The sequence below is a fragment of the Stegodyphus dumicola genome, chromosome 11 (assembly GCF_044657685.1).
Source record: "Stegodyphus dumicola isolate Sdum_Otavi_A_Nest chromosome 11, ASM4465768v1".
Classification (NCBI taxonomy): domain Eukaryota; kingdom Metazoa; phylum Arthropoda; class Arachnida; order Araneae; family Eresidae; genus Stegodyphus; species Stegodyphus dumicola.
In genome coordinates this window covers 42,417,159-42,434,840 of record NC_140778.1, presented here as the reverse complement: position 1 = coordinate 42,434,840, position 17,682 = coordinate 42,417,159, and the positions used below count along the sequence as shown (strand labels likewise).

The 17,682-nt window shown below is 32.1% G+C and overlaps 1 long non-coding RNA gene across 1 annotated transcript; it reads right to left on the bottom strand.

Moving 5' to 3' along the window:
• Positions 1-1,113: 1,113 nt before the first annotated feature.
• LOC146993906 (uncharacterized) lies at positions 1,114-3,320 on the bottom strand. The gene is made up of 2 exons (XR_015043828.1): positions 2,910-3,320; positions 1,114-2,037 (listed from the first exon to the last, which is right to left on the bottom strand). It is a non-coding gene; the product is annotated as an uncharacterized LOC146993906 (long non-coding RNA).
• Positions 3,321-17,682: the final 14,362 nt, after the last annotated feature.

The window sequence follows — 17,682 nt, the reverse complement described above, 5'->3', positions numbered from 1 at the left end:
ATAAAAAGTCCTTCTTCCTCTCCAATCAGATCACTTTTGTGTTGCACTGTATTTGTAATACTTATAAAAATCCAATTTTTACCTAAATTAAAAAAGTTATTCCATAAAAGATAATAACTTTGAACATATATAGAATGAATTTTGTAATTTGAGTTATGTTACAAAATAATTCATAGTTTATATATTTTATAATAATAATTTAGATAAAACCTGTCCAATTTAAGAATGTGTGTTAACCACATTCTTAAATTGTGAAAGGACGACTTAAGCACATGTAATTCATTTCAAAGCATAAAAGAAAGCTTATTTTTTATTTTACACAGCAACAGCATTTTCACGCAGTCAAGTTTTTTTAACTGCTAGTTATTATACGTAATACTTAATTTTAAACCCATTCTTATTAGAAAGCATAACTAAGAAACTTCTTTTTAAAGCACCACAGTGATTGCAAAGAATGTCGTTAAATTTACAAAAGTATTGAAGATATATTGAACAGCATTATAACAAGAAAGTACTGTACAAAATATGTAAATTTAGCATAACTTCTTTTTTAGTATTTGCATAGTTTCCTCCAAATGAACCTTAATGGGAAGTTATCTTGCGAAAATTTAAAAGTATTAAAATGGCCTCTATTTAAGATGTAACTGCATTTATAATTATTTTGTAATTGTGAATAGATTATATTATTGCAATTAGATTATGCACTTACAACATAATTGCATAAAGTAATGAAATTAAGAGTTCACACATACAATGTAATATAATTACAATGCCATTAAATAAATTGTAATTATAATCACTTATTTAATACCACAATATTATTACAATCACAATGTAATTTAAATTGGGTACTATATTTGCATACCCTCCACTCAAAAGGAGGTACTGAACGGGCTGGGTGCATGGGTGTTTTCGTGGTTTTCCCCATGTGTAACGTGTATACGAGCCAGTTTCCCTTAGAAAGTCCTCCACGAAGGCATCCCTCCTCTTAGGCAGATAGCCCTAGTGAGTTTTGCCATAATTAAATACGCACACACCAAAAGGAGGTACTGATAAGCCTGGAAGTTATTATCAACAAAAAGCCTGTTCAGGACAGTTTGATGACAATTTCCACCGGGCGAAAAGTACATTCTTAAGCCCAGGCAAATCATGACAATAAAAATCATTTAGTCTTATGATTCACTATATTTTAAACCCTAAATTTGAATTCTGCACCAAATTATTCACCTATATTTTAACATACTTTATGAGTTATTAGAAGCGATATGGCAAATATCTTCTAAAAATAACTGTAAAATATTTGTATCCATTAATTGATTCAGATACACGCTTTTATTATTTAAGTATATCAAAATAACAGTTTCATGTTCCTGAAATACAAAAATTATGGAAAAAGTTAAAATAATATTCTTAGAAGCATATGATATTAGTCACCAGATGCAAAATTATAGTTATTTTTTTGCCCTAAATACAAGTTTATTACACAGTAGTCAAATGTAACTTAATAACATGTTATATAAAAAAATTAATGATAATAAGTTTATGAGAAATGAATTAATTCTGCAAATAAACTTTCTGCACTTGAAAATTTTCTACACCTGAGGGGAGGGAGAGATCTAGTAAAATTAGATTTATTATAACTTTAGTTGGACCAAACACCTTCTCTCTATATATATGCATCACTAAAGAAATAAATAAAATTATCATGCTTAAAAAACAGATATACCATACTAGTTTTTTTTCCCCTTGTTACCCTTTACATTGAGAAATAACAAACAGTACAACACTGAAAAATACTATCCTTGAAATTTTGTTTAAATGAAGAAACACACACCATCTTTTTATTTAAGCATTACACTTCAAAAACAGATACACATACCAATTTATTTTCACTAGCCTTTATACTGATAACATGTCATATAAAAATGAAAAGAATTATCCTTGAAATTTAGATAAAATGAAGTAACACAATGGGAAAATTTATGCACACTGACATCTTTTTTCTATTGCATGTTGTCTGACATGATCCACAAGTGCCTAAAAATGTACCCAAAGAAACGCATTTCAATATTAACAAAAAAATTATTTACAGATTAAAATTCATTCATTTCATACGAGTATTATAAAGATCATGCATGAAACAAATCTGCTTTCCCATAATTTTAAGTAAAACTTAACTGAAATTTTATACTGGAAAATAGACTATATTTCTATATATTACAAACAAGAAAATAATAATTTGAATGTTCTGCATTCATTTCTAAATCTTTACTCCATTGCCAAATTGTATAATACTGTGATTATAAATAAACTTGCACAATCCTTGCAATTATTGAAGTCAGATTATATATATTTTGTCTCACACTATTCAATTTATTCTATTGACTTCAGATGTCAATGTCAAAATTCTGGAAGTTATTTTAACCAAGAAACAGTAGTAGGGACCGTGCATAAACAACTCATCTAACTTTTTAACAATAGTGATTATAAAATAAAGAAAAAAATTATATATCATTCCAACGATATTGCAACTATAGTATAGTGTTACATATATCTTTAGCAAACATTCAGATTTTATCTTGACTTTCCAAATTATTATTTATTTTTTAATAAATTTCAATATGCTAATGATTTTCATGTTACATTAGTATAAATTCCACAATTAGCACAGGAAAACAAAATCTGCGCTTTATATTAGAAGAGAAATTTCTTTCCCACATTCAAAACATCCACATTGGCGATGTTTAGCGACGGGTACATTAACCCTAGACTAATTTAATTATAGCTATTATTACAGAAATTAGCAGATACTCAGGTTATTGTACACAAGGATTTCACTTTACTTGCACATTATAAACATCAGAGAAGATATAAACTCTAAATGAAGGCATAATTAACATTATACTTACTAAGCAAAGTTCAGCCCCTGGACCAGGTTTCCAATTGTCTCTTCGGCAATTATTTACCCATATTTTCTTCTTTCTTCATTTTTAGGAAATTTTACCAATGTATGACCTTTCCGTGAATGATTTGAACAATTAATAGCTGCACATCCGCCCATTTTACACAAAAAATTGTTCCACCGTAACTACACAGCCGCCATTAACCATCTTAGTGGCCGAGACACTCAACTAAAATCTCTTCATCTCAAATCTTGAAAAGAAACCAGATTCTACTATTTCTTCTGCCCATTCTGTATCCAGATTAAAGCTAAAAGCGGCAGACGTTTCGCTGTCTTTAGTTGCTTTCCCACCACTCAAATGACCGTCGTTCAGCGGGGCGTATTGACGTGTCCATGTCCTTTTGTCCAGCAGGCTCCCGTTATGGCAAGAAAGATTTAATTGAATGTATACCAGATTTTAGTGGTTATCGCCGTGTTGGCTGCGTAACTAAGCAGATTTTAAACAGCGTACGTACTTTATGAATATGTGTTTGAAATTGATATTGCTTTGCGTTTTTAGTTTTTTATTTGGAAAATTATTTACTTTTATTTCTCCGTGTTTTACTAAAATATTTTACAAAATCTGCATAAAAATTGTAGTCATTTCCTCACCCAAAAATTTATAGAAAATTACGTTTTGATTCCACCATAACTTTGTACCATTACTCATTTGTATTACGTAGCAAGAAGAAGAATAGAACTAATAATTAGGCCCAGAGAAAAGATGCGGTCATCAAAATTTTCTACTCATCGCATTATACAAATAAAAACGTACACAATTTATGTACTAAATAAAATGCATTACGTTAGCCTATAGTTTAATAAACAACTAATTTTACTTATTTTATCTTTTAATTACTTCAACTTATATTCTAATCAATAATCTTTTCTGAATGACGTTAACATGAATATTTTCCAACGACATTGAACTTGAATAAATCTATTTGAGATGAATTTGAATTTCAAAAATGTTTCTTTACATGGTAACTTTCAACGCTGATCACAACGAATTTATATGATAGAATATTAAATTAAAAATTTTCCTATACCATTCAGTTTTTACAAGTTCTGCATTTTTCTTTTTTTCCTACCAAAATCTTAACTTTAATTCTCAGCTTCCTATTCATCGTTATTATAAATACTTTTTTTAGATAAAAATAAAATATTCTTTGCTACATTAAGACCCTCAATGCCTTCCCCCCGTCGCTGGAGATATTTGCGGAAAGAAAACTGTGTCATGAAGTAGAGTGCAATGATAAAAGATCGTCTAAAGTTAAAAGCCGGCACATAAATGAACTCCTTTCAGATAAATTATATTACTAACTAGATTTTTGAATGATTTTATTTATTAAAAATTCCGTTTCCATATTAAAAGTTTATAATGATGATTTTAAATCATGTACTGAAAAACGATAAATTACTTGAAATTTTTCTAAATTCGTACATACGCACAGAAAACTTCCAAAATATAATTTTTTTCACTTTCTTTTATTAATGCTTTAAGTATTTCTAACTTAAAATGAAAATTAAGACTAAAACTATCGTGCGAATAAACGTAGAACTGAGAAGAATTTTGCCTAATTTAGTGCACTGAAAAAAACTAAAATTCAGTTTTAAGATGCTGTATTTTCAAAGTTAAAACTGTTTTTAAACATTTCCCTAAAGAAGCGTCTCTTTTTTTGTTATAAATTCTAGAAACACATTCTTGAACGGAAATATAGTTTCAGAATTAAATTAAAATGCCTTGAAATAAGTGTGTCTTGAATCGTGTTAGATAAAATTATATGACATTAAATAAGAAATTTTTTTTTTTTTTTTTTTTTTTTTTTTTCTGTACAGTGTTAAAGCTGATGCTTTCCCGTTTTTAAAGATGTCGCTGCTACTCCTAGGCTCCAAGACATCCGTAAATAATTAGAGAAGAGGAATGTGTAGCTGACTTAGATAAATCATAGAGTGAATGTAAGTTCGGGTTTACTTCGCTGTTATTCGTCGGTTCTTGTATTAGGCATAAATTTCAAGAGTTAGAAGGGAAAGTTTCGGCGTTACCTTCACAGGTAGTTTGCAGGGATTTGTTTTTGTCAATAAGATGAAAACAATCACGACGTGGACGAATCCAATTTAAACGCATTGAGGAAGGGGAAAGTTACAGGAATATTTTTTAATTTACGGAGCCTGCAGCTAAAACGATAGTGGGAAAAATACGTAAGGATATAATACACTATCGATTTCTAGAGCAATCTTGAGCAGGCAAATTTCAGTAAATCTGTTTCGCGTCTGAAGAAGAAGGACTTATGCCTGTTCGCTCTTGAAATTGATAAATGTTTATTTAAAAATCTACGCGAATTTAAAGTTTACTTTTTTACAAATTTTAACTATTATATTGGCATGCTTCTCTTCTTATTAATTTGCTATATTGAAAATTCAAAAATATGATACTTGAAATCATGCTCATGTGGAAATTTACATATACATGCATATGTATATATATATAAAATCTTTAATATGCAAGTTTTATCAGAATGCATTGAAAAATAAAAAAATAATTCTTAAATTATCCCAACAGTTCTGATCATATGATACTAAAGTCAAAATCATACAACACTTTTCAAAGGATGCTTGTTCTCATTATTTTTAAACGCTTATAATTAAAACACATGTACTTTAACGTATATATTTTGAACTTTATGTAAGTTCTTTTATTTAATTTCGTTTCCTTACCCAGGATAGCTATAGCTTAAAATTTCAATTCAACAAGAAAAGCGATTTTCCCACTGTATAGCATGAATGGGAGTTAATTTTCCTTAAAAGGTCCTCCATGAAGGCATCCCTTCCCTTAGGTATGTAGCCTTTGTGTGCATCAAATCCAGTCAAGCGAACAATCAAGAATGAAAAAAAATTTCTGTTTCGTTAAATCACGTGATCTGTGGAGTAGGGGCTCCACTTGTGGTCGAGAAGTAAAGAGTTGTATACTGGTAGTTCGATCTAGGTTATTGTGCAGAAGAGCGGGTTGTTATTATATAGACCATTTTGTGGCTTTCTGCTTGTGTAATGTGAATACGACCTAGTTTCGCTGAGCAAGTCGTCCTCGAAAATATACCTTCCCTTAGGACAGCCGTCGTGTGCTTTGTCATATCCAAATACCCTGACCTGATAACCCACTAGTTACATTTTAAACGGAGGCGTCCAATGACGTTCTGAAAACTGAGTAATTAAAAAGATTTTTTAATACGTTTCATTTTGCATCTTTTAATTTCCTACACTTTTGTTCGTTTTGTAATTTGAAGCACTTCCATGTCTTTTTAAATCTAATAATGTGGTTAGAAACACAAAGAAAAATTTGAACCTTATGGACCCACACTGAATTTTCTGTCAGAATAAAAATACCAAATGGAAAAACTCGTATTCGGTGAAATATTGTACTAGCGTTGCAGAAACGACTCTGCAGAAGCAACTGAAATTGGCAAAGCAAATCAGAAATTTATTTCAAAATTTGACTCAGTCAAAAAAGTTCTTAACTGCATAATTCTTAACCTTCAGCTCTTAACTACACATTAGACAAATAATTTAATGGAATTCGATAAATATACCTCAAAAAGGGAGGACTCTCGAACGATGTACTTTTCTAGCTTTCTTTTTGAGTAAGTAAAGAAGAAAACGAGAACTTTACTATGGAAATGATATATATAATGAATGGATATTTAATAATTGAAAATGATCCATTGACTGAGCAGAAATTGCACACATGGAGTTCATGATTACCATGAATTTACTTGCAACGCTGAATGAGAATGATTACAAATAAAGTGAAATTCTTGATGTTTCCTGAACATTTTATAATATAACTAACATTGTACAGTTTTATATGCAGAACCTGAAGTACTGTTCTGTTACATAGAATTATTCTTGGTGGCAAGTATTGTATGATTATTTCCACCATACGCAAATTTCATTCTCATTGTGCATAAATTTATATCTGCAATTCTATTCAACATTTAATTTAAAAACTGGAAGGAGTATCTAAAGTATGGTCATCAGAGTGCAACAGAATATTATAAATGTAGTTTCATGATAGTAATTTATTTCAAAAACCAAAATCTGCTTTTGGTATTTCGTATTATTTTATCATAGCAACAATCAAAAATGTTTTGAAATGCTTTTAGAAATTTAACACTTTTGGAATAAGATAGCTCAAATATTTTTTATCCATTTTTAGTGTAGACTATACCTATTTCTAAAATTAATTAAAATCTTTATTCATCTACTTTTTAAAATTTTTATGTTTTGAATGCGCACTCATCGTTCAGTGGATAATACTTTTAATGGATGGACAACAAGAGGTCATCCGAAACTCTAAAACGAACGACGTAAAAATTTTAAAATATGCCATTATACGAATGATTGATATTTTATCGTAAATTATTATTCAGTGATTTAAGAAAATAATAATTTTTATATGATTAAATTTGATTGAAATTGAACTAAGGATTTACATCTTCTGTATTACACACTTTTAGACAACAGATAGGAAATACAAAATATCAGAATTTTTCTTTAATGTGAAAGCTTAGAAAATCCTTCAAAAGGAAAAAAAAAGGGGGACCAAAACGTTACAATTATTGCAACCTAATTTAGATGAAGGGACAACTTCTCCAGCAGCGCGGGAAATTTTATTACCCTCAGTCACAATGAAACAGACAGAATGGGAAGGAAGAAAAGGCTGTCCCTGCCTTTTCTTCTGTTCCCCCCCCCGCCCCCGCCGCGTTCAAGCAATTTTGACTTGGCCCTGTATCCAAAAAGAAAGATGCAGACGATGTATATTTTTGATTTTCAGAATCGTGAGAAAGTATCTGTCATTTCATTTGAAGATTTTTTTCAAGCTGTTTCAAGTTAGAATTACGTTTCAAGAATAAAACTACAGTTTGTTGCAACAATTTTTAGAAACAAAACAAAAAACTAAAAACAAAACAAACAAAAAAAGGACAGTAAAGATTTTTTAACACTGTATGATAAGTGAAACTCTTACGTTGTTCCCTAAATTCTTTCAAAGGTTAATCTAACGAATAATGCTTAACAATTTAAAGAATAATGTCTAAGTCTTTTCATTAATATTCTTTTTTGTCCAAAGGGGCTTTGTCCTTGGAGGCTATTGTTTTCGTTTTGCGATTTCGCGTTGGTTCACTATAAATGTCAGTTTGAATTTTCAAACTGTTGCCACCCAATGTTAGAGTCCTGCATTATATTTGAAAAAATTAAATGATGAAAAATCTGCATAAATGTATGTATATTTCTCGCATTGTGATAAAACATTGGTACATACAGCCATCGAATTTTGAATGACGTAATCCTACTGCGGATATGGGTATGTGGAAGCCCAAATTTGAAATTTGGAATTTGTTTTGTGATCGATTTGATATTTTGTAAAACTTTAACGAATTTTTGAGTAGCAAACTAAACGATTTAAAGGCGAGCAATGGCAAAGTTGTACAGAAAAAACCTTTTTATCTCCAGCGCGCGGAACTGTGTATCGGAAATTCTAAAGGTATGCTCAATTTAAAACTACTTTGCAATATTGCTCTTGAACTGAATTTTATTGTTTAAGTGCAAAGAACGTGATATTTAATAAATAAAGGTAACACACAAAATGTTAAAAAAAAGTCCCTTTGGACGTAATTTAAAATCTGAAACTTTTCAGATTTTTCTTTTATTCTGGAAATGTAAATAACTTGGATAAATTAAAAAAAAATCATTTTGTGTAGTTTCATTTTAGCCAAAGGGCATTAGCCCAGAAAGGATATTAATTTCGTTTTGGCATTTTGCGTCCATTCACTTTCTGTGTTGATTCACTTTTGTGGAAGCCCTAATTTGGAGTTTGTTTTACTATATTATGTCAGACATATTTTGTCAGACATTAAAGAATTTTTGATTAACAAACTCAACAATTTCATAGCGAGAAATGACAACATTGTAAGGGATTTAAAAAAAAAAAAAAAATCACCTTCAGCGCGCGAGACTGAATCGGAAATTCTAAAGATCTGTTTATTTTAAAATTATTTTGCGATATTGCTGTTGAATTGAATTTTATGGTTAAGTGCGAAGAGCATGATATTTAATAAATAAAGGTAACGCACAAAACATTAAAAAAAAACGCCCCTTATTGCATAATTTATTATTTTAATAATATATATTATTAAATAATTATTAATAATATATATAATATTTTATAATTTATTATTTAAATATTATTTTATTATTATTATTATTATTACTGTTTTATCAGTAATGTTCACAATTTTGAAATTCTAAGTTCCATAACCGACAAAATAATTCAAGCTTATGATATTTGTTATTCTTTTACAAAATCGCTTATCCTATGCGCTTTTTAATTGCAATTCCACACCTGCGTCGTTAGATATCGTTTTCAAGTCCCTAATGAAGGAAGTGCTTTTAATCTTATATAAATCCGTGAATTCCATTATATAATCAATGCATTCATCTTTGATGTATTCCCAGAGATTATATGCATTGATTGCAGATAACTGAAGTGAGTTCTAATTTGTTCATTGTTTTCATGTATATTTGATATGATAAATTATGTTTCTTTTTCCTAGTACATTGATCTCAGTAAACAGTAGATCGTTTATTTTGATAAAAGAAAAAAAAAATTCTTTAAAATAACTATATTTTCAAACGAGGAAAACTCAAAATTGATTACTATCAAAGGACATAATATTTCAGTAGTTTGTTTTCCTTTACTTCGAGAATAAGAGTTACTGCAGAGCAACTTTCTTCAATGCCTTGCTTAGAATAGAATAGCAGAGTTTGAACACTATGATAGTTAGTTTAATTAATAAGGTATTTTCCCCCACCTTTACGTAATCCATCGCGGTGTAATTAGAAGCATACTCGACGCGTATTCGAGAGCTCCAAGGTTCGAATCCCGGCAAAGGGCAATGTACATTTTTCACGTCTGCAGCATCAAAAGCCGTAATGACTCAAAGTCCGTAGAAGAACAGGTTAGCTCACTTGCGTACCAATGATTATGCTATATAAATTTAATATTTGTGACATAAAAAAATTAATTTTACAGTCACGTTCAACTTTACATTAAACTTAAATCAATGCAAAAGTCTATAAGAGCCAATATAGAGCGAGAACTCACTTTCGTTTGTTTACGCAAGTGAGGTAACCTACGATTCTTCTTAACTAAGAGACTAAAAATATCTGCCTATGAACAAGGATGCTTTCGTGAAGACTTCTGAAGGGAAAATATCTCGTATTCACGCTACAGAAAAGGAAACCATTAAAACTCCCATGCAGTCTACCCCTTCACTAGGATTTCAACCTAGGTCAAACTACCAGTTCAGCGACATTACCGCTAGGTCGATACTATGAAATTGAAAAATTCTTAAAGCATACGAAAAATTTACTGCATTTTTCTACTTCTTCACAATCAAATTGAAATATTTTCCTCTTTTGATCTTGTTTTTGTTATAAATACGTATTTTTTAATTAAAGATTTGTCCATAACATGTTGAAATGAATGATAATTTGGAATTAATTGTTTTTCTTTAATGCATAGCCAATAGATTGCAATTTTCTTGATCTAATTTAATCCTATCAAAAATTCTGTTCTAGTAATAAAATAGTAGTAGTCTGTTCTACTAACAAAAGGCACTATTAGTATGTTTTTTTAAGTCTTGAATAACTTCTGAAACATCCATAAACAGTATTATTGGGTTTGATTGCTTTTTTATTTAACTATAATGAAAGAACATAAACTTTCCCGAGTTTGCGGCGCACCTGATATAGCATTGGAGGGCTATTTCCCTAAGGCAAAAGACGCATACGAGGAGGATTTTTCAAGGGCAACTAGCTCGTGTTCGCATTGCTCATGGGGAAAAAAAAATGCAAAAACGACTAAGTAGCCACCTCATTCTCTGGGATTTTAACGCCGGCTTAACACAATTACAGTACTCTTATTCACTCTGCCAGTGGTTGGCCTTTTACTAAGGCTGAGAATTTTAATAATATTAGTATTTAGTATTGCAAAACATTTACAAATGAAATTGATGCTTTCAAGGAAAAGTTTAATTGAATTACGTATTCAATCTATCAATACAGAGAAGAAAATAAAACTGAAAGCATATTGATCAAATATCAGGTCTGTTTTCTAAATTAGGTATTAAAAATCATTCATGTGATTGTTATAGATTTGTGCATATTGTATGGAATTTTTTAAAATTCGCAAACCTAAATTGCGGTAACACCATTAATTTCTTTCGACATATTTCATCCTCTGAAAATTCTTTATTCTGAAAATTTCGTTCTCTGTTTGAAAACAAAATAATGATCCTGTTAACAGCTGTACAGAAAGTGACAAGCTCTTTTTTTTTTTTTTTTTTTCCTTCTCATTCACTGCTTTATGACAGTGTCTAAGCAACACTTTTTACAATACACTGTAATAAAATATATATAACATTTTTTTTACGCATAAGTATTAAACGACTACGTTTTTATACTGATTAGATAATCACTAGATGTCTGTGTTTATAGACAGATTTGATAAAGTTAAATGGAAATGCACGGAAAAGCTATTTACCTTGAGGTAGACATCTTTATAGAGAGACTTTGTAGGAAAAATTGCTGGTATTCATGTCACAACTGCAGTTTTAATGAGAAGAAAAATAGATAAAATCTGAAAACATTACATTTACATTACGCTTAATTTTAAGGTTTTGTGTGTTACTTTCATTTATTAAATATCATGTTCTTCGCACTTAAACCATAGAATTCAATTCAACAGCAATATCGCAAAATAATTTTAAAATGAGCGTATCAGATAATTCCCCCCCCCGTACAATATTATCATTGCTCACTTTGAAATCGTTGAGTTTGTTTATCAAGAATTCCTTACAGTGTTCCAAAATATGAAATCGATAATAAAACAAATTCCAAATTAGGGCTTCCAGATGCCCATATTTGGTGGAAGACGTTATTCAAAATCTGATGGCTCTAAGTACCGTTGTTTTATCACAATACGAGAAACATACATACATTTATGAAGATTCTTCATTATTTAATTTCTTTAAATATAATACAGGGCTGTAATATTCGATGGCAACAGTTTGAAAAGTGAATCAACGCAGAAAGTGAATCGACGCAAAATGCCAAAACGAAATTAATAGGCCTTCTGGGCTAACGCCCTCTAGAATAATAAAATTTTTTTATTCGGATTTAAATTGCTTGTTTTTTGTAAGATTGCTGTTATGAAAATTAGTCCATTTTCTCAAACATATACGAAACAATAAGCTATTTAAATATATGTTTATTATAGTATAGATTACTGCGGGAGATGAATTCAGCTATCGCCTGTAAAATATGTAGTGAAAGATCTATAAGTAGCTGGTATTGGTATAATAATAACAATAATTTTAATAATAAATGAAGTTAAGGGAAAGTTGTATAGAAAAGAATGATAATATTTATTTTATTACTCGTTTACTTTTATATTTAATAAAAAACACTTTGCTCATTACTGTGATTACTTAATAAAGTTCAGAACCTCTAACATATGATAGCATACGTCGAGGCGTTGCAACCATGGCCGGCGCTAGACATTTTGCCGATCGGCGTAACTTTTGAAGGTTTTAAATTTTGCTTTCCGGTGCATTACTAAATTAAAAAACATTTTCAGCTTCTAAATGCCTCTGCCTTGTATATTACCTAAATTCCAAAATTTTTGCCATCCCTAAATTTTGCTGCTCAGTGTTTTTCTAAATTCTAAAAATTTTCCCGCCTTTTAATTCTGCCGCGAATTGCTGCCGCTCCTGCTGTGACGTCAGACCTGGTTTCAACGAGTATCAGTTTAAAGCTTACGATTATTTAAAATTCTTGCAACATGTTTATTATTCTAGTATTTCCGAAAATAAAGATGTTTCTGTGTTTATAACGTTAATATCAGTCTTATGCTGTCAAAAGTAGATAGAAAATGCGGGTTCTGCTGCACGTGGTGTGGGGTGTGGGCGTGGCCAATGACGTCACACAGAGGGCGGGGCCAAAGGCAACGTCATCACACTAGGAGGCGTGGTCACGAGTGGAGTTGAGGTGTTGGTAGATTGCTGATTGAGTTGTAGACCTCCTGCTTTTCATTTAAAGTTAGTTTTTTTAAATTGGCAACGGGGTCATGGCGTCCTCTAGGGACGAAAAAAGAAAATAATTTATTTAGAAGTTTCTTTTATTAAGAAAATGTTCTATGATTCAAAATATAGGATCGAACCCTGAAACAAAATATCTGCTTTTCTGGAAAGAAATAACTGCTAAAAATATTGCAAAGAATAACATAATACTCATTAAAATTTCGCACACACACACATACACATGGGCTTTTATCGAAAGCCTCAGCTTTCTGACACCTGAGGGTCTCTCTTCACAGTTTCACAGTCATGGGGTTTTTTTTGAATTCCCAGGTGCCAGCCCCTTCCCACAACTCCACTCTGAAGTCATTGACCAATGATGACATTCAAAAAAATATTAATATACTTTTTCTTTATCAGCCTCTATTTTATAATGACCGTACGCTATTGTATGGATGCCATCCTCCAAAATATACCTTTTATCGTCGAATGGGGAGACACTTAATTTATTCTGGCGAAGAGTGAAAAGATGATGTTCTTCACTTGCAATTCTATATTGAATCTCACGTCTAGACTGCAGGTTTTGAAGGCAGTGCTTGTAATTCTCATGCAGGATTTTACTTCGCATGACGTGACGTGAAACGCCCTTTGCCGTCTTCTTCTCCCCCGTCTCCGATAAAAAGGAATACATTTTTGCTCTCAGACCCACAAATTCATAAACCAATTTAGATGGAAATTCATCTTTCATACATCCAATTTTTTTCATGTTTTTCTGACTGTAAAAAGGATGATTAGGGGGATAGTCTGATGTATCGTAAATGTCGCTGCAATGTTTCATATCCTCATATACATCCTTCGTACGAATTTCATACGTGAGAGAATCTGTGTCAGTGAATAACAATGACGCATTTTCTCCGTACTCCTTCTTTATAATATTGTAATGGAAGTTGTACGTCAGAATTTTACTTAATTCCAAAATCACAAAACCTACATAGATTGGTCGATTCAAAGTGAGGGTGTTTTTCAATCTCTCCACTGCAACAAGATTCTCACTGAAAATTTCGAATCGTTTAAAAGTGGGACATGCTACCAATTTTTCTGCCTTTTTCCGTTCATTCACAAGTTGCACGTTAACATGGTTTCTTATATTTTCCATAGTTTTACCATAGATGGAATTATTCAGTAGTTTAAAGAAATCTTTCTCAAAAGCAGATTTTGAGTTCTTGCGTTGTTCTGTATTAAAATCAATATATGGTTTTAGCCAGGCCTTCTGAGTAAATTTCAAAATCCTATGTACGGCAGTCAATCTCAAACCTTCCTTTAAATAAAATTGTAAGTTCTTATAATACACAATATAATTTTGTTTATGTTTCAAATTGGGGATTAATTTAATTTGGCTATTGAAATTTTGATAGGGGAGGATGTTCTGAGAGAAAGGAGAAAGATCTTCTAAATTAATTTTTAACTTTTCAGGTGCGAGAAGATAATCATTATGAGCGTCATGTAGTTCAGGAGGATACTCCAAATCAACTTCTAAAATATAACTTTCTGTTGAATTTTCACTAATGGAAAGAATCCATTCAGGGGTCACAGCTTCCGCAGAAATCCATTCAAATTCGCCATAGGGTAATGCTTGCGACATCGCCCATCCATACAGGTTATTTGCATCTAGATACATGATATAGCTCTCTGGGTTTGTTGAATCGTAATTTGGCATATAATGATTATTTGCCTGCGCCCACCGCTTTGTAATCACTGAAATTCCCCCTCGTATCCCCTGTTCAATGAAGAGATGCATATCTACATCGGTTAAAAGTTCTAGAGGCTGCTCAATCATTTTTAAACATGCTTGCCAGGACAGACCGGGTGATGTCATTACATGAGCACAATCGATTTCATAAAATTGCAAATACAATTTCCTAAAATTTTCGAATACGTCTGCCAGTTGTAAAACGTCTGATTTCACGTACAAGTCGTGATATTCCCCCATTGTACGGATGTTGAAGCTGTTCCATACTGCCTGTGCATGTTCGTAATCTGACGCTGAAATCTCCTCGTCCGTTAAACTATTGTGAAAGGCGGCAGGAGGTGGTAACACCGTCTCTTCAAACATCTCAAAGGACTGGATGTAATCGTAAGGGTAAATGCCCTTTTTCAAGAGAAGAGAAAGATCCCCTTCTCTTACATTTTCCTTTAAAATGCTGAATTTTTCTGCAGGCAGATTTTGTACCAGTTTTTCAAGAGATGTATTCAAAAACTGGAAACTGTCGATGAATTGTAAAGAAATTTTGATCTTATTGTGTTTCTTGCTAAGGGCAAAAGTGATATATTTTTCCATATTCGTAGCGATGACTTCAATTTGATGGTCTTCGATCTTTCCCAGTCCCTGCATTATATGGTGAGCGTCATAATGCCTCAAATTATGGAAGACCACCGGTATCTTTTTCTGCAAGCGATATTTCAGATTGCATAAACTGTGTAATGCTCCTCTGTAATGTCCCGTCAAGTGATCGTGATCGCGAACGCGATCCTTATAAAGAGGCTTCTTACACAGATTGCAAATCGTAGCCGTTAAAAAGTCCTGCTCTTGTTGTGGTGTCATAATTAATGGAACGATGTGAGTTAATGTTTCCGCAAGTTCATCTTTTTCACGGATGATATTTTGCAGAAAATTATCTACGGCATCTGATCCTAGATACACGTGAGCAGGTCCCGATGGCAAACTCTTGCCATCGGGACCTATTATGATGTAAGCGTACCCGCAAGCTTCATGCTTCATAATGGGTTGTGTGTATGAGGTAGCATGACTCGGTTCCGATGTATGCACTTTTTTGACGATAGCCTCAAAGTCAGCATATATGATATATGGAATTGGATGTTGGAAATGTTGATTTCTAAATAAAAGAAATTTATCTTCCTCTGAAGGCATTTTAATATGCTGCGGTGAGTGTTCTTTGCAGAACGTTATATGAATTTTTAAATTTCGCTCCTCTGAAAATCTGTGGAGACAGTGATAGCAGTAAAAGGTGTATGCCTTATGACGTGTTAAATCTCCCATTAACCGCGAAAAATTTCTAATGAGGCAATAATGACTGCCTCCTTCATTAGAAATGTAGAGCAAATTAATACAGTCCTCATTTTCTTGAGGGGATACATAGAGGGGGAACACTTCATCATCTTCATATCCGAAGACGTTAATACGGATATTATTCAGTCTTTCAATGACTGATATTTTCGTGACTGGAACGGGGCACTGAATCTCGCCTAATTTAATATCTGCTTCATAGGGTATGTAATGACTAACTCGTTCAGGGTTATTTTTCCGGTCAATCTTCATTTTATGTGCTAGTAGGCACCATACGAAGCATTTTAAGTCCATGTTCTGGATATTTAAAATGGTTTTCTTATCAGCCAGCTTTTTGGGAAGGGGGATGTAACTACTGGGGGCGAGCGGATGATATTTTGCCACACATAAATCTAATTAATTTATTTTATCGAGAATCCATCCCGATCCCCGCTGAGTAAATGCTTCGAAGGATTTCAGAATTTTTTGAAATCCCTCTTCCACATGACCTTCCACAGTTTCCTCCATTAATTCAATAGCACATTTAGATCGGAAGTGGGAAGCAATAGCGTCTAATTCTCCATCCCGTGTTGTGCGTGTTAAATGAACTTTTGCCACGACATACCATTTAATAGCGGATTTGTCGGCTAATTCTTCTTGTAATTTTGATGTAATTTGGGGGCGCATCTCTTCAAAACATAACAAAAAGTCGGACGCATTTTCCTCAGAGGGTGTAAACGTATGTACACTAAATACGTTTAAAGCACCTTCTTTCCTCATTTTTTTCACGGGACGATAGAGCGCATCGACCTTCCTTTTAGTGCAGTGAGCCGTGCGCACATGTTGTAGCAATTCACTCTTTTGAGTGAGCACTTGGTCGCAAATATTACAAGAGTGTTCTTTAGAAGGCTTGATATGGGTCAAAGCATGACGTTTCAAATGTCCATTTCTTGCAAATGCTTTCTAACAAACATCGCAAGTAAAACTTTTTTCTCCGATATGAGTTTTCATATGTCTGGTTAAACTCTCCTTGCGGGAAAAGAATTTAGAACAGATGGTACAGACCTAGGAAAATTAAAGGGGAACCCTATAAGTATACATCTTTTCAAGGTGTATGTTACATATTATATAAATATGCGTCACGCAAAGTGTAATAAAAATTTCTCATCTACCCCAACTATTTCACATAACGCGCTTAAACATAACAGATATAACTAAACATAGTTTCCTCAAGATTTAAATCCTTTCGCATTTAACTCAAAGATACGGAAAAACATGATTTATTGAATAAGTGAATAATACCCTGAAAGCGAGCAGTTAAGTGAGAATCTTTACAAATACGGAAACGATCGCTGATAATGATCAGGTAGAAACTCTTCACAAAAGGGTCACGTGTGCAAAGCTGGTTAAAGTCACAAAGCAAGATTGCCAATTGTATCCTTACTTAAAAGATAACAAATAGAATTCTTCTACCCCAAAACAAGAATATATTTTCAATAGAAAGTGTGTATCTAAAATATTTAACTAACTACCAATATTTTTTC